The sequence below is a fragment of the Lipotes vexillifer genome, unplaced genomic scaffold (genome assembly GCF_000442215.2).
Source record: "Lipotes vexillifer unplaced genomic scaffold, Lipotes_vexillifer_v1.1 scaffold575, whole genome shotgun sequence".
In the NCBI taxonomy this organism is placed as follows: Eukaryota; Metazoa; Chordata; class Mammalia; order Artiodactyla; family Lipotidae; genus Lipotes; species Lipotes vexillifer.
The window spans coordinates 2,527,534-2,542,614 of record NW_006780198.1 but is presented as its reverse complement, the minus strand read 5'-3'; positions in this window follow the sequence as shown (position 1 = coordinate 2,542,614).

Genomic DNA, 15,081 nt, shown 5'->3' with positions numbered 1-15,081 from the left:
GGGGGGGAAAAAAAAAAAAAAAAAAAAAAAAAAGGCAGTGAGCAGGTGGTTTCTAAGGGCTCCTGTCTTCAGTCCCTTCCTCGGCCAGGCTCCCCTCTACTCCACAGGCTTGGGGCCCCACACCTCCATTTGTCCCCACTCCACCACTAGTGATGGTTCAGTTGTGTGATTCTCTCCTGTTTCATCTAGGACTGAGCGTATGTCTCAGTTTCTTCTTCTCATTTTGAGAGAGATTTCCACGCGTGGATGGAGGGGAAGAAAGGTATTCTCTGCCGTCTCAAAAACAGACTATGGAGCCAAACTGAATGATTTCTTTTACCAAGCACTTTTCTGACACTTTTTAGAAATGACCCGGAGAGATAACAAATGGGTCTATTTCTCTGAAAATATTTCTTGTTTTCAAAAGGGAGTTACAGACAAAGGGTCATGAATGTCCAGAGCCAAGAACGGACGGCCTTCAGCTCACACACACGTGAGGAGGGCAAGTGGGACCCGGACATGCACACGTCGGCCTCATGGAGCCTCTATAAATTACATGATATAGTTCAGTTTATTATGGCAACTTCCCCCAATAGCCCCTTTACTCAGCACCACACGGCAGATCCATTCATCTCCACGTGAGCAGGGAGTCCAGATTCTGGACTTCACCGGCAGCTACACGATCTTGGCCAAGGCATTAACCTCTCTGAGACTCGCTTTTAGCATCTCTGAAATAGATATACTGTTATGTGCACTCCATGCCTCAAAGAGCTAATATGAGGCACCGACGCAGTCACGTGTGGTGAGCTGGAAGGCGTTAATCAGATGTGTTACCATTACAGTCCACTGAATCCTTTTTCCTCCGAGGCAAGCAGGCAGAGCAAATGCCTCTGCATGGCCTAAATAAATAAATTAAAAGTTTCAATCTACTTTCACAATCAAATACAATTATCAGCAGAAGGGAAAAAACACACGTAAGTCCAAACATGAAATACCCTATATTTTTAAACAAGTGGTGCAGCTAAATTCTTATACAATATCCTGGGAAGGAAGAATTTAGAGAAGCATGCACTAGATTTAAATGTGAAATGAACTGGGGGCAAACTACACTGTAGCAGTCTGCTCAGGCTGCCATGACAAAATACCACAGACAGCAACAGAAATTTATTTTCTCACAGTTCTGGAAGCTGAAGGTCCAAGATCAAGGTCCAACATGGTCAGAGAGCTCTCTTCCTGTCCTGCAGATGGCCGCCTTCTGGCTGTGTGCTCACATGATGGAGAGAGAGCTATGGTGTCTCTTCCTTTTCTTACAAGGACACCAGTCCTGTTGGATTAGGGCCCCACCCTTATGACCTCATTTAACCTGATTTCCTTAAAGGCCCTGTCTCCAAATACAGTCTTATCGGAGTTTAGAGCTTCAACACATGAATTCAGGGGGACACAATTCAGTTCCTCCTCTCACATGTGGGTTCTGTCTGCCTGAATGAGCAATGATAGACAAGGTGAATTTCTGGGACTGCAGCAAGAGTCTAGTCTAGACCAGAAGTAGAAATAAACTGGAATTCACAGAATTAAAACTATGGATTGAGGCCAAGCTGGTCTCCTGGGCTTGGTAGAGCTTTCCAGACTCTGGGGTATCAATATGAACTGTCTCCTGAAAGCCCCAATATCTGCTCTCTGCGCGTTAACGCTTTTGGATATCGTCTGAACCCTTGTAAGCATTCAACCACTATCCTGAAGCATAGCTGTCTTCACGCCAATGATTCTGGAAGCATTTTCTTTTGATAACTCATTGGAGAAGGGCAATGGAAATATTACATTTCTGAATCTGAAACCACAAGAAGATTTAAGTCTCTGCATGTTGGCGGTGAGGTCAGAGGATCTGCCACCACGGAATTCAAAGTTCTTTGTGGTTTGACATAATAGCTACCTATTAAGTTTGCCTTCTACTTGACCTGTGCAACTGCCATTTAGAAAAGGGAAAGCTATCATCCATCATGTGTCTTTATAAAGAACTTCTTTAAACTTTATCTTATGAAACTGCTTTCATAATTATTTAGCTTAGCTCAGCTTCCAGAATGCTGTACAAGATGTACAAAGAGAGAAAAATTGCAGTGCTCTAGGATCAGGCACCTTCCAAACTAACAAGAATAAAAGGCATTTGTAATTTTTTTTTCTTGAAAAAGGACATAAATCATCATGAAATAAGCCCAAATTCAAGCCTACTTAAAAAAACAACAACAAAACTTCCAGATTATGTCCTGGTGTTAGTTGGGTGATTCATTCAGCAGGCATCATTCAATGCCCTTATGTTCACACCACTCTACAGTGATAACTAATGCTCAGAATGCTGATTCCAAGGCCCAGCAAAATCCTGAATCATGATTCATGATGAACAAATTTGCACCAGAAGACAGAAAAGAGCACCAAAATATCTGGTTTCTTGGATAATTTGCTGACTTTAAGTCATATAAAAACCATAGCTTTATGCATATTTTTTAAAGTTCATCATTATGAAGTATACTGTCAAAGTAGGAGGATAGGAAATATTTTGTTTAACAGTTTGTTCACTTGATTGATAATTTTAAAATTTGGACACAATATGTGGGTCTCGTTTGTACTTGCCCAGTCTCCATAAAGGTTAGGGCAAGCCAACTCCCCCACAACACTCCATTCCAGACTCCTTTTATCTTTGTGCTCTACCACCCTTAGCATGTAACCTTTGGCTTCATTTTTTTTAAAATTTTTTTTTAGATGTTGGGGGTAGGAGTTTATTAATTAATTAATTTATTTTTGCTGTGTTGGGTCTTCGTTTCTGTGCAAGGGCTTTCTCTAGCTGCGGCAAGCAGGGGCCACTCTTCACTGTGGTGCGCGGGCCTCTCACTATCGCGGCCTCTCTTGTTACGGAGCACAGGCTCCAGACACGCAGGCTCAGTAGTTGTGGCTCACGGGCCTAGTTGCTCCGCAGCATGTGGGATCCTCCCAGACCAGGGCTCGAACCCATGTCCCCTGCACTAGCAGGTGGATTCTCAACCTCTGCACCACCAGGGAAGCCCTGGCTTCATTTTTTTTTTACCTCATGGTCTCAAGATGGCTGCTTCAGCTCCAGCTTCATGGCCACATTCCAAGCAGGAAGGTGAAGACAAAGAGAAAGAGGATAAGGTGATGCTATATCACAAAAGCAAAATATTTCCAGAAATCCCTGGCAGACTACCTACACAAATCAGAACCACATCACCTGGCCACCCTTAGTTGAAAAGAACTCAGTAAAGGTAGTTATTTTAACTGGGTACAGTGCCACCCTAAACAAAATTGGGCTTCTGATAATTAGGGAAAAGGAGACAATGGTTATTAAGCAGGCAAGTAGCAGTGTCTGCCACACACAAGGGCCAAGAAGAGTGACTCCTAGGGGCGCCTGGTCCCAGGATTCATGGTTCACATGAAGCCTGCTAATCACACCTGGTTGACTGTCCACATCAGATGCTACAGGAAGGTCAAAGTTCTGACGGACTTAAACATGGAACCTGGGGTAGGGCTGAGACCACAGAAAAGGGGCCTTCAGGGAGCCCAGCTTGGAGCTGCTACAGAAAGAAGAGGCACATGGACCAAGGCACAAGGTTCCCAAAATTGTTCTAGAAGGCAACCCAGCAACTCATCTCAAAAGCTTTGAGGGGCTTCCCTGGTGGTCCAGTGGTAAAGAATCTGCCTTAAACTGCAGGGGACGTGGGTTCGATCCCTGGTCAGGGAATTAAGATCTCACATGCCATGGGGCAACTAAGCCCATGCGCCACAACTACTGAGCTCTCGTGCCTCAGTTAGTGAGAGAAAGCCCACGTGCCACAACTAGAGAGAAGCCTGCTCGCTGCAACAAAAGATCCCGCACGCCTCAACGAACATCCTGCGTGCCGCAGCTAAGACCCTACGCAGCCAAAAATAAATAAATAAATCTTTAAAAAAAAAAAAACCTTTGAGAAAATGGGAACTTCCACTTCTGAAGAGGCTGCCCGTTCATTAGGCTACCCAGGTCCCCAGAGCTATTCTGAGACCAGGGGACTCAGCTTCTCCCTTTCTGGGGGCTTCCCTATGACCACCCCACCTGTTCTTTTGTGCCTCCGTCAGCCAGAGTTGGTTTGAGTGGCAGCCCCAGATCTTCTACATCAAGAGCCTGAGGGGCAGGGACTTCCCTGGTGGCACAGTGGTTAAGAACCCGCCTGCCAATGCAGAGGACACAGGTTTGAGCCCTGGTCCTGGAAGATCCCACATGCCGTGGAGCAACTAAGCCCATGAGCCACAACTATGGAAGCCCATGCTCTTAGAGCCTGTGCTCTGCAACAAGAGAAGCCACTGCAATGAGAAGCCCGTGCTCACCACAATTAGAGAAAGCCCGCACACAGCAACAAAGACCCAACGCAGCCAAAAATAATTAATTAAATAAATAGTTAATTAATTTTTTTTAAGAAAGAGCCTGAGGGGCAGCATTCCAGTGGTGAGTGAGGTGAAGAGACACAGCAAATGCTGCCAGGCAGGATTTGCACAGCAAGGTGCTGGCATTTGCAGATTACTTTTTAATTAGGTTGCTCAGAGGGTAGTGGGGGGATTAATGGTAAATTTCTACTGCAACCCCCAAATCCCAACTTATAGAAAAATATTTATTTCAACTTTATCACTTTTAAGGAAAGACATATACTCTTTAATTTACTATAAATGAATTACATGGGGAAAAGTATGATTTATCAACAAATTTTTAAGTAATATATATATATATATTTTTTTTTTTTTTTTTCTTTTTTGCGGTACGCGGGCCTCTCACTGTTGTGGCCTCTCCCGTTGCGGAGCACAGGCTCCGGACACGCAGGCTCAGCGGCCATGGCTCACGGGCCCAGCCGCTCCGCGGCATGTGGGATCCTCCCAGACCGGGGCGCGAACCCGTGTTAAAGGTTAAAAGAAGTTTAGTCATTGTTCTACTTTAAAAAGATAGAAGTATACACTTTTCTGTCTTTAAGGATATAAACCTTTGGGTCCACCATGACAAACTTCATTTCCTCCCAAATCTCTTGCTCACATCTCAGATCCCCAAGCTGAGGGACCATCTTTTCAGCCAACTGACTGTTCCTTCGTCTAATTCTGGTCAGATGTCCTGTAATTTCTGTGACCAGAGAGAACCATTCAGCCGTGCTGTCCCTTGGCCAAGATGAACTAAGCCTGCTGTCCCCAGAGAGCTGGTAAGACAGCAGCTGTAGAAACATACAGTTCTGTGTTTCAAAATGCAAATGACCACATTTCCCTGACCCCGGGTGTCCTTGGAAACATTCCCCACCAATGATGATAAATCCTGCTCTTGGAATGCGGTAAATTGAGAAATTCAACACAAATACCCTAATCTGACAGTTTTCCTTCTGGCCTTTCATGGTGTTGTTTATGGAGCTAGATTTTAGAAAATGCATTCCTTTAGGTTCGAGGTTTTAGGGCTTTGTCCTTTTTTTCTTAAGCCCAGAAACTAAATTTTTTCATAATAGGAAGCTGGTTGTGGTCCTTTTGCTTTATGGGAAGGGAAAGGGGGCTGTTCTGGGCTTCAGTGCCCTGCAACCATCCTCCCATCCTGATGGCACCTGAATTTCCTTTTATGTAATTGCCTCTTCCCCTTTAGGGCAATCTGATGGTACTGGAAACCCCAGCATGTGCATCCCCCTGAGGATGTGGAAAGGACCTGTTTCCAGCTCTTCAGAACCGGAAATGGAACCGCATCATTTCCATTTCCCAACCCAGAGCCTCAACCGCACATCCCTTCTAAGAGTCCCTGGGGCCCTTCTGATGCATTCCCTTTTGCTTAAACTAGATAACCGGTGATCCCAGTGTGAACCACATGAGCTCATCCATATCTGCTCCGATCAGCTCCCTGGGCAGAACTTAGTTTTAGGTCAAATATATATTCTTCTTTCAAAAACACATGTGGGGACTTCCCTGGTGGCGCAGTGGTTAAGAATCTGCCTGCCAGGCTTCCCTGGTGGCGCAGTGGTTGAGAATCTGCCTGCTAATGCAGGGGACACGGGTTCGAGCCCTGGTCTAGGAGGGTCCCACATGCCCCGGAGCAACTAGGCCCGTGAGCCACAACTCCTGAGCCTGCGTGTCTGGAGCCTGTGCTCTGCAACAAGAGAGGCCGCGATAGTGAGAGGCCCGCGCACTATGGTGAAGAGTGGACCCCACTTGCCACAACTAGAGAAAGCCCTCACACAGAAACGAAGACCCAACACAGCAAAAATTAATTAATTAATTATTTAAAACAAACGAAAAAACACATGTGGACCTGTTAGATGCTGATGAGACTTTCTCAAACTTCCTGGAACTCTGGCCCAGAGATGCATCCTGACTGAGTCACAGTTCTTTACCAAAGTATTTTAATTGTTTTCTTTTCCGTGAAAATCTTCAAAGGATTAATACAATCTTCTTACTGTGGGATTATGGGCCTCACACCAAACTCTGTATCAAACATTCATCTTAAGGAGCATTAATCCAGAGTCCTAAGGTCAACAACTGCTGGGAAGCAAACTTTCCAGAACGTTGGGAATCTGGAAGCAGAGCTGGAGTTCAGGGAAACCCAGGCACCAACTCCAATTTCTCTTCCCCAGAGAGGAAGTGACCTGAAACTCAGTTTGGTTCAAGAAACAGGAGAGTCTAGTATTGATAAGCACTCTCTTGAACACAAGCATGATTTTGAGGATAATGAGCCCAGAGTGTAAAAGTTCAAGGGCACAGCAAAAACCACAGACATCATTGATGTGCCCTTTTGAACCCATAGGGGTGTCCACTTTGGTCCCTGGAGAGCCACTCTGAGATGTATCTCAGAATACATCTGCTTCCACCCTGGTGCAGGCAGGGGCACCCTATTTCCTATAAGCTTCAGGAGCCTTGGTTCAAAAAATTGGGAATGTAACCTAATCTTATAGTGAAGGGGTATGTGTGGGCTCTTCCCGCTAGACGTTAATCCAACAGGCATACAATAGTTGCTGTCAAAAATGAAATTGGCATCATCATGCTTACAATATTCAGCAAGTTGAAAGAGGAAACAATGAACTAACTATTGCCAAGATGAAGACAGACGAGCCCATGGTGTGAGGCCAGGGGTGGTTGAAGGACTGACACCCGTGGAATTTATCCAGTTCCCTATAGGAGACTGTTCATGCTCAGTGATGACTCAGATGAAGCGGACCTGGGGCAGGGTAGCCCACTGACTGCTTCCTGGCTTCTCCCAACCATATCAGCCTGAGATGTGGGACAGCTCTGGATCCCAAAGGGAGTCAAAACTTTAAGGAATCTTGGGTATTCTTGCCCCAACAGAACAACGACAAAAGACTGAATCTTATCAAGCTTCCAGAGCTCACTACCATTACACCAGGAGGACAGAATTGGTCACATTCAAAATGTGGGGAATTTCTACAGGACTTGCAACCCAGGTTCTCCAACAAATAAATGTCATGGAGAAAAAAGGAGGAGGGGACTATTCCCGATTAAAAGAGACATAAGACACCTAACAGTCGAATGCAATGTGTGGGTCTTGTTTGGACACCAATTTGAACAAATCAACTGTCATATCCTGCTATTGAGGAGGCCCTGGGGGGAATTTGAACGTGGACTGGATATCAGATGATTGTGGTGGCTTGTACTGTGTCATCCTGGCTAAGCTGGAGCTAGGTTACCCCAAATCCCTTTCTCGAAGTAAGAAGAGGGCAAGAGAGGAATTCTCACGAGACTTGGGAGGTGGAGGGAAGCAGGTGTTACTCTCCAAGGTTTCGATGAGGCAGGACAGACAGACACAGAGGGATCAGTGGATTCCAGCTTGTCCTCGTCCTCCTCTGTCCCCACCCAACACTTCTCCCCGACCATCAACTCTGCCAGCCAATAACGGCCCTGAGCCCAGCCCCAGATGCTTGGCTGTGGTCCACTTTGATCCAAGCAGTTACTATTAAGGGGTTTCGTTAATTGTGTTAGGTCGATAATGGTGTTGCACTTAGTTTAGCAAAAAGAAAACTTTTTCATCTGTCCCAGGCACATGCTGAAGTATTGATGGGTAAAATTATGTCTTGTCTGGAGGATGATGAAACAGCATTGAGAAACGGTGATGATTATTAAAGTTGGATGGTGAGCGTTGCTCTCTTCACTCTGTGTATCTTGTATGTTTGAAAAGCCTCATGACAAAAAGCAGGGGGGCTTGGGTAGTTAAGGAAATGGAAAAGACCCTGAAGACTCCCTGAAGATCCTCTCCTCAGATTACCAAAGTGTAAGATGGGGTGGTGGGCAGGGTGGGGGGAGAGCTGGAGAATTCTCTGATTCTTCCTGAGGTTTAAAAAGGAGGAAAAAATTAAGGGTGGCAGGAATCAGATGAACACACTCACACCCGAGAAGAAGAAAGAAAACCAATTAAGTCTTACTATTACTTTCAACCGTAATACATTTTAACATGTGCGAGCTGGTCTTGCGGTTCTTACAAGCAAGGCTAAAGAGATCTGTGACCTTGGAATTCTGAGATGTGTGTAAGCTGTCGAATCTTTTTTAAATGATGTTTGGAGGACAGGGTTTCAGAAGTAAGTATGTACTTTTTAAAAGGTACCTTCTAAATTGAATTTTTAGATAGTTGAGACATAGAATTGTTTTTAGGAAAAATGTAGAAATCCGCATTATCTCAGGCATTGTTTTGGTTAGGAGGGAAGATGACGGCACAGGACCGGAGCCAACTAAAACAGAAGGGCGGAGGACGGCAAGGAGCCCGTGGGTTTTGTTCACGAAAGTTCTTCTCCAAGGCTAAACTTCTTGGAAAGGGGTTTATTTTGTTTCACTCCGACCCAGCTCCACTTCTGGGTCATCTTAGGATCTCAGCTGGTGGCCACAGCTTTTGAGGTTTTTGAGCCAAGCCCCTTCTTTAAAAAAAACCAGAGGGGTGGGTATTATTTAAGAGGATGCTATATGAACAATATTAAACAGAAGAAAAGATGTTGTCTTGGAAAAATAAACGATCAATGTTCATAGAGTGTGTAAAATCAGTAAATTCAGACACAACATGAATCCGATAGAAACAAAGTCAAGAGGAAAAATACTGCACGATGTTTTTAAAGCGATAAAAGCCATTCCTAGTGCCTCAGCTCAGGATACAAGAGCAGAGAGGGAGGAAGGGGGAAAGTTAGACAGGAGGGGGTGCCCAAGGCAAGATGGAGGGAGCAGGAAGCGGACTCAGAGACACAGACAGGGAGATATTCAAGATGCAAAATGTCAACCCCAGAGGAGGCGTCGCTCAGTCCTTGAGACTGCCATGAGGCTCCTGTACCTCCTTGTCCCACGCTCGAGTGACAGTAAATTGGTTGAGGACCAAAGCACCAAGTCTTCGAGAAGGTTCGGTTCCTGGTGGTTTTCCCTGGGAAGCGGATCAGAATTCACCGCGCCAGAATATGCCTCTTTGGCATAAGGATTATTTTGAGTTGAAAGCAATTGAGAATCAGCAAATGCAGGAAGAGCTCTCTGCCCTCCCAGTAACTGCCTAAGAGCAGGGCACAAATTTCCAGTTGTGAAGGGGTGCTTCATCCCCACCCCCACTGCCCAGGTCCCACCCTCCCACCCCACCCTGTACCAGAAGAGGAGAGAACTCATGACTGAGGCGAACAATGACGCCAAGACAAGTTTGCATCAACGGACCTGACTGTACGAACCCTTACCTTCCATTACTTCCCCCATGTATTTTCTAGTTACCTCCCCATGATTTATCATCTCTTGAAGCCCAAACCCCCTTTCCTTTGTTAAAATGATATCTAAGCCCCCAAATCTACTGCTTCTTTGAGTTCCACGTTTTTCCTGTGAACTCCCACGTACATAAATGTTTTTAAAAATTGTGTATTTTTCTCCTCTTAAACTGTCTTTTTTTCGTTTAATTTGAAGGCCCTCTGGACAGAACCTAAGCAGGTGGAGGAAACAGTTTTCTTCCCCCAACACCTGCAAGCAAGGACTAACTAAAATTAAAACAAAAAACGGAGCCCTCTGGTTAATTACCAGCCCCCATGGAAACAACTCATTAAAGGTAGTTACGATCCTGAGGCCACGGTGACCTGACAAAAGAATTTATTTCTAAAATAAATTACTGGCCCAGACCCTTCCCAGGTCCAAACAGAAAGCCCGATATCAGGTTGACCTGTTCAGATTTTGACACAGCCAGCAATGGTAGTACTGGTTTTACCATTATTGTGAACCACATATATTTTTTTTAAAGAACTTTATTAAGACACAAAATAGGGACTTCCCTGGTGGCGCAGTGGTTGAGAATCAGCCTGCTAACGTAGGGGACACGGGTTCGAGCCCTGGTCCAGGAAGATCCCACAACTACTGAGCCTGTGCTCTAGAGCCCGTGAGCCACAACAACTGAGCCCTCGTGCCACAACTACTGAAGCCCGCGTGCCTAGAGCCCGTGCTCCGCAACAAGAGAAGCCACCACAACGAGAAGCCCGCGCACCACAACAAAGAGTAGCCCCTGGGGCTTCCCTGGTGGCGCAGTGGTTGAGAGTCCGCCTGCGGATGCAGGGGACGCGGGCTCGTGCCCCGGTCTGGGAGGATCCCGCGTGCCACGGAGCGGCTGGGCCCGTGAGCCATGGCGGCTGAGCCCGCGCGTCCGGAGCCTGTGCTCCGCAGCGGGAGAGGCCACAACATTGAGAGGCTAAAAAAGTATTTTTGGTGATCACAAAAGCTATGCGTGTTTACAACAAATCTTTTAAAAAAACCCAAAAAGCAAAAAAAAAAAAAAAAAAAAAAAAAAAAAAAAAAAAAAAAAGAGTAGCCCCTGCTCGCCGCAACTAAAGAAAGCCCGCGCACAGCAACGAAGACCCAACACGGCCAAAAATAAGTAAATAAATAAATAAATTTAATTTTTAAAAGACATAAAATAAAAGACATAAACTGTACGTTAAAAAGTGTACAATTAGATAAGCTTTGACATATGCATACACCCATGAAACCATCATCCAAATCAAGATAGTGAACAGTGCCATTACTCTCCAAAAGTTTCCTCACTCCCTTTTGATACCTTAGTATCTTTTTATATTAATTAATTAATTAATTAATTAATTAATTTTGGGCCGTGTTGGGTCTCCGTTGACGCACGCAGGCTTCCTCTAGTTGTGGCAAGTGAGGGCTACTCTTCGTTGCGGTGCACGGGATTCTCACTGTGGTGCCTTCTCTTGTTGTGGAGCACGGGCTCTAGGAGCTTGGGCTTCAGTAGCTGTGGCTCAAGGGCTCAGTAGTTGTGGTGCAGGGGCTTAGTTGCTCCGCGGCAGGTGGGATCTTCCTGGACCAGGGCTCGAACCCGTGTCCCCTGCATTGACAGGCGGATTCTTAACCACTGAGCCACCGGGGAAGTCTGATGCCTTAGTATTTTTAGGTACCAAAATAGAAATATGTTTGTGGGTGTAACAACATTATTTTAAACTTTTGTGGGCAATTTGCTTAGCTTTCTGGCTCTTCAATCCCTTTTTCCTGTGTACCCCTCCCAGCGCTCACCCAATTCGGGCACCCGCACTCCCAGCTCTCCCAACCCTCAGCACCACTTACCTCCTGCGACTCCCCACCAAATCCTCTTGCCCCCAGCCTGAAACAAAGCCCCCCACTCAGGGGCAGTGGATAGGGTCTGCAAGCTCACAGGGCTCCGAGGGCTCCTAGGGAGGGGTCTGGAAGTGAAGGAGGCAGCAAAGCCAGGACGAGCCAGACTCCAAGAGACGTAATATTTATGGAGGTTCAGTTTTATCTCCAGTTTCTCCATTTTATGAATTTGAAAACTTTTAAATAGAATTCTGATGCCATTAAAAATGGCATTTTGGGCTTCCCGCTCGCCACAACTAGAGAAAGCCCATGTGCAGCAACGAAGACCCAACACAGCCAAAAATAAAATTTTTAAAACATGGCATTTTGATATTACTTGGAATAAACACTAAAATACCAGTATTGTCATTTTACTATGATACTGGCAAAAGCACATCTTACTGGGACTGAGCCACCAGATGACCCAAACGAGGTAACTTTGACCTTTGAGGTGTTTGAGTTCTGAGGTGCTCATATAATCCACTCAAAGAGCTGGGTGTTCATATTAGAACTTTCTATGGTTGTCCTGGTCTTACTTCTATTTTATTTATTTATTTATTTATTTATTTATTTATTTATTTATTTATTTATTTATTTGGTGGCATTGGGTCTTGGTTGCAGCACACGGGATCTTCATTGCAGCATGTGGGATTTTTCGTGGCGGCGCACAGGCTCAGTAGGTGTGGCACGTAGGCTTCTCTCTAGTTGTGGCACCTGGGCTCTCTAGTTGTGATGAGACAGCTTAGGAGTTGCGGCGTGGGGGCTTGGTTGCCCCGCAGCATGTGGGATCTTAGTTCACTGACCAGGGATCAAACCCGCGTCCCCTGCACTGGAAGGCGGATTCGTAACCACTGGACCACCAGGGAGGTCCCTTTCTTCTATTTTAAAAACCCCTAAGATGTACCACTTCCCAAGGTAAGTGCAAAGTAAAATTAAATTTTCATCTGAAGTATGTTATAGCTCCAATAGTTCTGAGGGTTTTTTGGTTTTGTTTGTTTACCAATTAATTTTAATGGAACCAGACAATACTGGTTCAAGCTTCCTTTTGAAATGTTACACTTAAAGTTAAGTGGTACCTTTACACTTTCAAAGTATCTAATAATTCTTAGTGTTAACTCAGTTGTATTTTTCTGACATTCTTAATCAGCTTTAGGAAAGTTGAATTGAATAATACGGAGGTAATAAATATTTATACTTATTTAAATGACAAAACTATTTGAATAAAAAACAGTGGTGCTAATTCACATTTTAAAAAGTGGACAAAACCTTAAAAGGATATATTTATCTGTCTTTTCCCTTTCAGAGATACGATCTCATAATTGCACGGAATTACATCTGAGATATCAGATGTCCCATACTTATGTTCTGCATGCTCCTCTGGAGAGAGGCTAAAATGCTTCATTCTTTTCAGACAACTGGTCCCTCAATGATGCTGACAAACCGGATGGTCCAGAACTGCACACTCTGGAGCTGATTCCAAGGTGGCTGAGACCAGGATGGATGGATACAGATACGGAGGTAGAGAGAGGAGTCGAGAGGTGGCTGGACCAGGGACACCTGTGCAAAGTAGACCTGAATTCTGATGTGATGATAGATAATATGGTAACTTCAAAGGTGCAACCAAGAAAACGAAGCGAAAAAACTGTAAATGGCCCTTCCTGCTCTCCTTCACATGCCTCTTCCCCACCCTTCCCTTCTTCTTTCTCTTTCTCCCTGTCTCCTTCCCTTAGTTTCCTGTCCCTCCCTCAACAATTAAGTCCCCAAGTCACGAAGAGTGACAGAGCAAGGGAGGTGTCTGTGAGGAGAGGTGACCCAGAGGGGGGACTCAGAGCCTAGGCCTCTGTGTATGTTATGAACACAGATGGGGGGGGGGGGTCAGAGCCAGTAGAGAAGGGAGTCCACATGGGGGAGGGTGTGGTGATGGAGATTGATTCTATACAGGGCATGGATCAAATAAGTAAGTATACTTAGAAAAGTGGGATCCAGGTTTCTCATGGTCAGATAAAGGAGTTACGAATATGGAAATGAAGAAAACTAGAATGAGCCCTGTGGTGTTGGGCTGGAATTGAAGGTATTGATGTGAACTCAAGGATTTCAATAAAAATACACACAGCAACAAATGTGCATGTATTTACACACGCATATATTTTCTAGCTCTGTCTACCAAAAGGCTCTCGGTGCAGCCATAGCTCCATAGCAATGAGCACATCTAGTGCCCAGATCTTGGTTTCTAAATACCATTCTCCACTAAAATCTCCTTTCAGAAGTAGCTGATTCCAGGGCTAGGAGAGGGAACGTAGAAGCTGAACCTAGAACATCTGTCTGGGTCAGAAAATAATGGAAATGCTCAAAGGATGATTAGGAGGTGTCACAAGGACACAGAAGTCAGCTTGAAGGGGAACCAAATATAGGACAATTTGAGCATTAAAAAAAGACTGTAGGGCTTCCCTGGTGGTGCAGTGGTTAAGAGTCTGCCTGCCGATGCAGGGGACACGGGTTCGAGCCCTGGTCCGGGAAGATCCTACACGCTGCGGAGCAACTAAGCCCGTGCACCACAACTACTGAGCCTGCGCTCTAGAGCCCGTGAGCCACAACTACTGAATCCATGTGCTACAACTACTGAAGCCCACGCACCTAGAGCCCGTGCTCCACAACAAGAGAAGCCACCGCAATGAGAAGCCCACTCACCACAACGAAGAGTAGCCCCTGCTCGCCACAACTAGAGAAAGCCCGTGCACAGCAACAAAGACCCAACACAGACAAAAATAAAATAAAATAAAATAAACTTATTTTAAAAAAAAGATTATAATCTATTGAATAAAACAGAAAATCATGAATCCATACTGAATTAAGGATTTGATGAGGAATGGCGTGGTTTTCAGTTCCTCCCTCAAAATACATATTAATCACAGAGAGCAAAAGAGTGGCTTCACAGTGAAGAAGCCTAGCAGATGCCACTTATCTAATGATGGGACAGTTCAAAATCCTGCACCCCAAGTTATGAGGCAGTGAAAAATACAACACCACCTCTGAGATGTTTCCGCTAAAGATGCACAATTTAAATCCAACCACGAGGAAACATCAGAGAAATGAAAATTGAGGGACGTTCTAAAAATGTCCCATTCTCTTCAAAAGTACAAGGTCACAAAGGTCAAGGAAGGACTGAGGAAGGGGATATGACAACCCAATCAGTGTGTGACCATGAACTGGATCCTTTCACCATAAAGGCCATTCTTGGGACAACTGGCAATATTTGAGTGGAGTCTCAGGGTACGGTGGTGATGAGTCACAGCTAATATCGTGATGCTGGTGGTCACGTGGCAGTTACAGAGGAGAATGTCCTCCTTTGTAGAAATACACAGGGATGCGTTTGGGTTTGATGGGTCATCAGGTGGCAACTTACTCTTAAATGACTCAGGAAAAAGGTTTTTTTGTACTGTATTTGCAACCTTTCTGTAGGTTTGTGGTCGTTAGTAAAAATATAACAAAAATTTA